This window comes from Alligator sinensis, unplaced genomic scaffold (genome assembly GCF_000455745.1).
Source record: "Alligator sinensis unplaced genomic scaffold, ASM45574v1 scaffold566_1, whole genome shotgun sequence".
In the NCBI taxonomy this organism is placed as follows: Eukaryota; Metazoa; Chordata; order Crocodylia; family Alligatoridae; genus Alligator; species Alligator sinensis.
The window spans coordinates 850,652-858,623 of record NW_005842017.1 but is presented as its reverse complement, the minus strand read 5'-3'; the positions used below and the strand labels follow the sequence as shown (position 1 = coordinate 858,623).

The 7,972-nt window shown below is 46.6% G+C and overlaps 1 protein-coding gene across 2 annotated transcripts in view; it reads right to left on the bottom strand.

The window, feature by feature from the left end:
• Positions 1-7,972, bottom strand: part of ITGB2 (integrin subunit beta 2) — a 52,148-nt gene that overhangs the window by 26,072 nt on the left and 18,104 nt on the right. The window contains exon 1 of one of the 2 annotated variants that reach the window (XM_025202240.1): positions 3,863-3,945. The exons of the other annotated variant lie outside the window; for it this stretch is intronic. The gene's annotated coding sequence lies outside the window, so the exon portion shown is untranslated. Of the gene's footprint in view, positions 1-3,862; positions 3,946-7,972 lie in introns of those variants that run through there. 2 annotated transcript variants of the gene reach the window in all.

Below are 7,972 nucleotides of genomic sequence, written 5' to 3'. Positions count from 1 at the left end.
TTTCCTGCCCAGGGCAGGGGGTCAGACTCGATGATCTGTTGGGGTCCCTTCTGACCCTAGCATCTATGACTCTATGTTGATATGCAACTACAAGTAAGCTTTATACCAAATATGAACTTTTTGCTAACCAACAGTATGCAGTTATCTATGCACATGTATTTAATCATTCATACCTTCACAAATATCTGTTCAGATTCTTAAAATGTACTTTATTATTACAAATGATGAAGGATCCACTTTTTCAGTATGATCATTATATTCTTACACTTGATTTGTGTATTAAAATTCAAGCAAAATACACAAAAACCCAGCATTTTAATATTGTTTTCAGTATTTTAATACATCTACCTTAAATATTCTGGATACAAGGGGAAAAAAAAAGAAAATTTATTCAAACATGGCTTACGTTGACAACTAACCGATATATTAAACAAAGAAAGCATTCATATCTGTGGTGAAGTGTTTGCAGTCAATTTGTCTTTGTAGATTTTTGACCTAGTAGATTTCAGTATCTTATGCTCAACTTTTATTTGCAGGGTCAAAACAGATATTGTGCAATAAAGAGTATCAAGCTGTGGTGGGATGTATCCCACCACAGCCGATCTGCTTTATTGGGCAAAACATTAATTGCCTATTGTCCCAATGTGAGACAATTCATGATGCATTTCCCTTGCCTGGGGCTTCCCTGAATCCCTCGCTGCCCAGCACCTCCTGGCTGGAACCCAAGTCCTGTGCCAACCCATGCCTCACATGGAAACATGAGCCAGCACAGGTCCTAGTACAGGACAGGAGAGAGGTGCAAGGTCACCTGGGACCTGGGGAATCCCTGAAGTCCTGTGCCCCCAAACTGGGACCTGCATGGCCCCGTGACTCCACACTGTGACCTGTACCAGGTCCCACACCTACCCATGCTTCACAAGGAGGCACAGGTCAGAACAGGTCCCGGCGTGGAGGCATATAGTGCTGGGGATTCCCTGGGTCCCATGCCTCCACACTGGGACCTGAGCAGGCTTTCCCTGCTTACAGAGAGAGACATGCCTCTGGAGATCCCAGGTGGGTCTCTACAAGTAGGGAACACTGACTTTCCCAGCATTTAGGGAGGTGCCCTCAGATTCTAGGGCATGTCTCCACAAATGAGGAAAGCTGGGCAGGTGCTCTGAGAGCGAGCTTGAGGGGCCTGATCCTGCATGGGAATTCCCAGGGTGCGCAGGATCAGGGCTCTCCAGCTCCCAAAGCACCTGCCTAGGGTGGCTGGAGACTGCATGCAGCTCTGGGCTGCCTGCATGTTCCCAACACAGAGCAACCACACATCAGTCACAATAAAGTCACACTGTTTAAAACTACCTTTTGTCATGGCCACTGAGGCAGTGCAACAGAAAGTAGGCTTGTTTATTTGCTCACCATTTGTGCCACCATAAAAAAAAAAATTGTATGGCCACGCATATACAACATCAGGTAACATCTATTTCTAACCATAGTTTGGAGGAAATGGGTTTTCTGCTTTGTGTTTAACTTTGAAGGAACTCGGTCACTGAGCTGATCTAACTGAAATGAAGAAACCATTCTCACTGCACCTGCATAATCAGCCCCTGGATCAAAACATGGTTTAGCACTTCAGTGAACTCTGCTGTCAGTGGTGTTGCCTGTGACTTTTACTCACGCAGTTGTTTTACTTTCTTTAGGGTAGCAGCAGCACACATACAACTTAAAAATTATTGTTGAAGTTAACTGATTTCCCTATGCTTAGACCTTAACACAAGTTATCGGGCGTTCAAATTTAACTGCAATATGTTTCTCTTAAATGAGGAAAAATGCATTTTTAATCTGATTTAAATAAATAAAAATGCAATTTTAAGTTCTACATAGTCAAGTTAAGTTCTAAATCATTTTTTTGAGGGATAGAAACTGAAGTTGCCAGATGGAGCGATTCAGCTGTCCTGCAATGTGCCGAAAACATTGGGTGACATACACATCACCCCTTGTCCTGCACTTGATGGTGTGGGACATACACATCACCCCTTGTCCTGCACTTGATGGCCGAAGACATTGGGTGACATGATCTCCCTGCTCTCCTCCCCGCAGGGGGGAAAAGTGCTTCCCTACTCTGCCAGCCCCATGAATGGCCGGGTGGGAGAAAACTGCACTTTCTCCTCTGATTGGTGAAACCCTTTTCCCTGCTGCCCCAGACCCATGGCGTGGGTTTGGGGCACCAGGGAAAGCAGGGATTCCTCCTGCCCAGTCTGCCCCATGGGGATCTGGGGCAGTGGGAAAAGTGCCACAAGGTAATAGATGTTCATTGTAATAAAGCGGGAAAACCTATTGCTACCTTCGGTTGCACCACTGATTTTCCTGTCATGGGGCACAACAAAGGGTAAGGACACCTATTTGCTCAGCATTTGTGCCAGCTCGAATTTTTTAGGTGTTAGATGTCTGTTTCGGCCTTGAGAAAGACTTCAGCCTTCATGCTAGGAGCACTGGGAAGTAAGTGCTGTCAGTCTGCCAGTGGAGAAATGTGCCGCTGATAGAACTGTTTAATTCAAAGGGCCCTTTTCATGCATAATAGTCAGGGCTAGGGTGCGTTGGCCCCGTAGTGGGACAGGGTTTTCAGACAGCGCCCAACACAGAGGGGAACCTCCTTGCGGCACAGAATTCTTAATGATGTGCCACTGACACTGAACAGCCCTAGGGAAGTCTGTGTGGTGTGACCTGGCAGCCAGAGCTTTTAGGGAGCCATTAGGTACTCAGAGGCAGAGGAACAGGAAGGATCAATTGGCCAGGATACTGGAGGTCATGGTGACTCTGAGATGTTCAGAGAGAGCCTAGAGAGAGGTAGTTAGCCATATTAGTCTGAAGTCAGTCAGAAGGCAGGGTAGACATGCACCTTTACAGACTAACTAAATAAGATCTGTATAGAGACAGAGAACAAGCTTCCATGAACCCAAGTTCACTTCATCAGAAGCTGCGAAAGACCGAGCAGAAAGCGGAGTATAAGAAGGAGAAATACATCAGAATACAAATGACAAGGGAGGGGGCATAGAGAAAGAGAGAAAGAGAGAGAGCAGGGAGGAGCTTGACTCCTCTGCCATGGCCTCTCCAGAAGCACATCACTCAGGGGCAGGGTGATCTGAGGCTGAGCAACATTTCCAGGAGGCGGCCTGGGTCGCACTGGGTCAAGAGAGATCCTCTTAGACTCAGGTCCAGATCAGGGCATTTTCCTTTCCTTTGCTGAAGTCCCCTTTTCCTGACTGGCAACAGGGGCCGCTGGACCTACCACAGCCAGGTTCAGCAACGCAAGCTCCAGCCAGTGTCAGCATCTCACCACTTCCTGCCTCACCCTACTCCTCCCAATCATTTCCTCCATTCCCTCGCCCACCCCTTACCCTATTCTGGGCTCTCTGCTCCCTTCCTGAGCATAGCCTACCCAACATCAGCCATTGTGGTGAGTCTGTCTGTAGGGAGGAAGGGACAACCCTGCCCAGGTACCCTCTTTATTCAGGATGCATTTACAGCCAAGCAGTCAAAAAGGGCACGTTGGTCAAACTCATTACCCTGTGCCTCTGGGTGTAGCTCTGACCCTGACAAAGCTCACATTTGAGTACCCTACATGCATATTAAAGCCCTTCTGAAAGTGTTGCCACACCACACTCCAGTCCTGAGATGGCCCCATTGATGGGTATAACAGTACACCAGAGATGAGACCACGCTGCACTCCAGCTTCAGGATAGCTCTGTCACTAGGTGGGGAACCAGAGACCAGCACTGAACCCACACACACTCTCCACCTCCGGTTGGTTCTGTCCCTCGGTCCAACCCAGACCCTGTCTTCAAAAATAGAAAAGTGAATCCATATAAAAAAGCCTGACCTGAGCCTGTCGCTCTGTTGCCCTTGTGCCACTGTGGACCTGCACTCAGTACCAAGGAGATGTTGCACCATCAGCCACATGTGCCTGCACTTCCTGAACGCACCACCATAAGGAGATTAACTCTGTCCTTCCGTTGGCAGAGGCGGGGCTGATGTGGCTCTCTATCTTTGAAGCACTGCAGAAAGTCTTTCACTTTGCAGAACTGTTTTCAGTTCACATAGCTTTGCATTGCCCAGAATTTGAAACTTCTGGCTGTGAGTTTACACTGAGAACATAAAACTTCAGTAAACTGCATCAAGCCTAACCACAAAGTATGATACCAAACTTCAAATTCATTTACTGGAGTCAACATCAGTCAGCACTTCCTTGTAAGAAAGAGAAACGTGGCTCCAATTCCAAGCTGGCTCAGTTGACCAACAACACTCCCATGATCCCAGCTCCAGGCAGGATGCTGAAGTTAATTTACATGACCTTCAGCAGAAGTAAGCTCTGGTGCCAAAGTTAATAGGTTTCCACCGCATGTCATGATGAAATAAATCCGCCATCACTTACAGATGTGGTGGATCTCTCAGGAGTGTCATGTGGATCCCTGAGGAGTCTTGGAGAGCTCTGTTCCTTAATCATCCCCTTTTCCTATGTAAATGCATTCAGCTGAAGCTATTCACAGTCTCACAGTTTACTCACAGCTATAAGGAGAGCTTGTAGACTGGGGCAGTAGAGGGGAAGGAAGTGTGTGGTGTTTCTGTGAGCTGGAGAAGTTAGGGTGAATTCTAGGTCTAGTTATATCAGGAAGAAGACAATTTGCTGGCAGTAGGGAGGGGTAGAGGAGATTGTTGAAATAGTTTAACCAAAAGTTTGATGATTTTTTTTTTTTATTTCTTGGTGAGGGAGCAGATTGTGGTGACTTAAAAACAAGCATTTCAAATAAACACTTAAACACTAAATGGACTGTTTTATATCATTCTAACTGAATGTTGTTTTGTTCTGATTTTCTGGAAATGGAATACTGTGATTTTCACCATCTAATTTTTTTTTTTGGGGGGGGGGGGGGAAGGAGTAGTCTCTTTTCCTTCTTTCTCCATTACTTCTCTTTCTCTCTTTTTATTATTTTTAGATTGTAAAAGGAGAGAAAGGAAGTAGTTGAGAACAGAGGTATAGAACTCAGGAAGCTTAGTTAAAAAGTCACTATTGAGGCTAGAAACAGAAGTCACTAGATGGAGTGATTCAGCTGTGCTGCAAGGTACCAAAAACACTGGGTGACATGATCTCCCTGCTCTCCTCCCCGCAGGGGGGAAAAGTGCTTCCCTACTCTGCCAGCCCCATGAATGGCCGGGTGGGAGAAAACTGCACTTTCCCCACTGACTGGTGAAACCCTTTTCCCTGCTGCCCCAGACCCATGGCGTGGGTTTGGGGCACCAGGGAAAGCAGGGATTCCTCCTGCCCAGTCTGCCCCATGGGGATCTGGGGCAGTGGGGGAAGCGCCACAAGGTAATAGATGTTCATTGTAATAAAGCAGGAAAATCTATTGCTACATTTGGTTGTGCCACTGATTTTCCTGTCATGGGGCACAACAAAGGGTAAGGACACCTATTTGCTCAGCATTTGTGCCACCTCGAATTTTTTAGGTGTTAGATGTCTGTTTCGGCCTTGAGAAAGACTTCAGCCTTCATGCCAGGAGCACTGAGAAGTAAGTGCTGTCAGTCTGCCAGTGGAGAAGCGTGCTTCTGATACAACTGTTTAATTTAAAGGACCCCTTTCATACATAATAATCACCAAATCTCTTTGACAAAAGTTACAGGAGGAATTTAAAATGTCTGCTATCCACTTGTCTTTAATTGCCAGCCTGATCCAGCTGTTTTCTGAGCCCATCCAAGGAGCAGTGCCCAGCAGGTTTCCAGAGGGTGAGATCAGGGAACAGTTGGATCAGGCTAGGTGTTGCTTCTGAGCTGGGCACCCTGAGAGGCAGCCCTGAGAGGCACTGCCACTGCAGAGGGAAGGACTGGGGCCCCATTCAGCTCAGGGGCCACTCAGCCCACCAGCAGCTCACCCTTCAGCTGCAAGCAGGCTCTGGCTTCATCCAAAAAAAAAAAAAGGAATCAGGCCCTTTTCTGTAACATGACAAAAAATTGAAATGACGGGTTTCAGTTAAAAACCCATCGTTTCAATTTAGGGCACATAAAATAAAACCTTGGGGATTAAACCCCCATCACGTGTACAAGTGTCTTTTGATGGTCAGTCTTGACCCAGTAAATAGTTTAAGTAGCTAACCTCCTGCCAGCCTGGAGGGGGAACCCCACAGTTTCCCATGTTTTTCTCCTTTAGAGGAGAAAACCTGTGATTTTCGATGTTTTCTTGTAATTGTTCACAACCCTTTCATATATTCTTGCAACCTACTTCTGGGTTGAAACCTATGGGTTGAGGAAACCCTGGCCTAGAGACTGTAACTTGCTAGGAATAGAGCAGCTTCTTTGCGAGCCCCCAGGGTTGGGGAAGGGCCAGGTTTCTATGCAGAACTTGTGTCTCCTCAAAGCTCAGAGCTGCAGAGAGACAGAAACCTCAAAGCTGCAGGGAGACAGAAATCCTGATGCAGTTGGGAGTGGTCTTTGACCTGGTAGTCGGTGAGCTGGCTCACTGGTTCATGTTTTTCTTTTCAAATATGAGGAAAACTACTCCTACAGATGTATGAAAGTCCATTTTAAGTGAAGGAGTGAACAGATCCAGTTGAGCTGTGCTACCCCCTCCAGCTAACTTCTATTAAAGTGACTGCTTTCCAGATACCTGAGCATTTTTAAATGTTAGTGATTTGTTTTTAAAAGACATTTTTTACCTTTATCATTATCCTTAATGATGGTATTGATCTGTTCAGGCCTTAAAATCTATGAATTTCAAGTCTATAGACTTGTCCTAGTTTATACTGGGTGCATCTACATGTTCATGAATGAGCTTTTAATACTTCCCCATTTATTGTTTTTTTTGGGGGGGGGGGGGGAAGGAGTAGTCTCTTTTCCTTCTTTCTCCATTACTTCTCTTTCTCTCTTTTTATTATTTTTAGATTGTAAAAGGAGAGAAAGGAAGTAGTTGAGAACAGAGGTATAGAACTCAGGAAGCTTAGTTAAAAAGTCACTATTGAGGCTAGAAACAGAAGTCACTAGATGGAGTGATTCAGCTGTGCTGCAAGGTACCAAAAACACTGGGTGACATGCACATCACCCCTTGTCCTGCACTTGATGGTGTGGGACAAGGGGTGACATGATCTCCCTGCTCTCCTCCCCGCAGGGGGGAAAAGTGCTTCCCTACTCTGCCAGCCCCATGAATGGCCGGGTGGGAGAAAACTGCACTTTCCCCACTGACTGGTGAAACCCTTTTCCCTGCTGCCCCAGACCCATGGCGTGGGTTTGGGGCACCAGGGAAAGCAGGGATTCCTCCTGCCCAGTCTGCCCCATGGGGATCTGGGGCAGTGGGGGAAGCGCCACAAGGTAATAGATGTTCATTGTAATAAAGCAGGAAAATCTATTGCTACATTTGGTTGTGCCACTGATTTTCCTGTCATGGGGCACAACAAAGGGTAAGGACACCTATTTGCTCAGCATTTGTGCCACCTCGAATTTTTTAGGTGTTAGATGTCTGTTTCGGCCTTGAGAAAGACTTCAGCCTTCATGCCAGGAGCACTGAGAAGTAAGTGCTGTCAGTCTGCCAGTGGAGAAGCGTGCTTCTGATACAACTGTTTAATTTAAAGGACCCCTTTCATACATAATAATCACCAAATCTCTTTGACAAAAGTTACAGGAGGAATTTAAAATGTCTGCTATCCACTTGTCTTTAATTGCCAGCCTGATCCAGCTGTTTTCTGAGCCCATCCAAGGAGCAGTGCCCAGCAGGTTTCCAGAGGGTGAGATCAGGGAACAGTTGGATCAGGCTAGGTGTTGCTTCTGAGCTGGGCACCCTGAGAGGCAGCCCTGAGAGGCACTGCCACTGCAGAGGGAAGGACTGGGGCCCCATTCAGCTCAGGGGCCACTCAGCCCACCAGCAGCTCACCCTTCAGCTGCAAGCAGGCTCTGGCTTCATCCAAAAAAAAAAAAAGGAATCAGGCCCTTTTCTGTAACATGACAA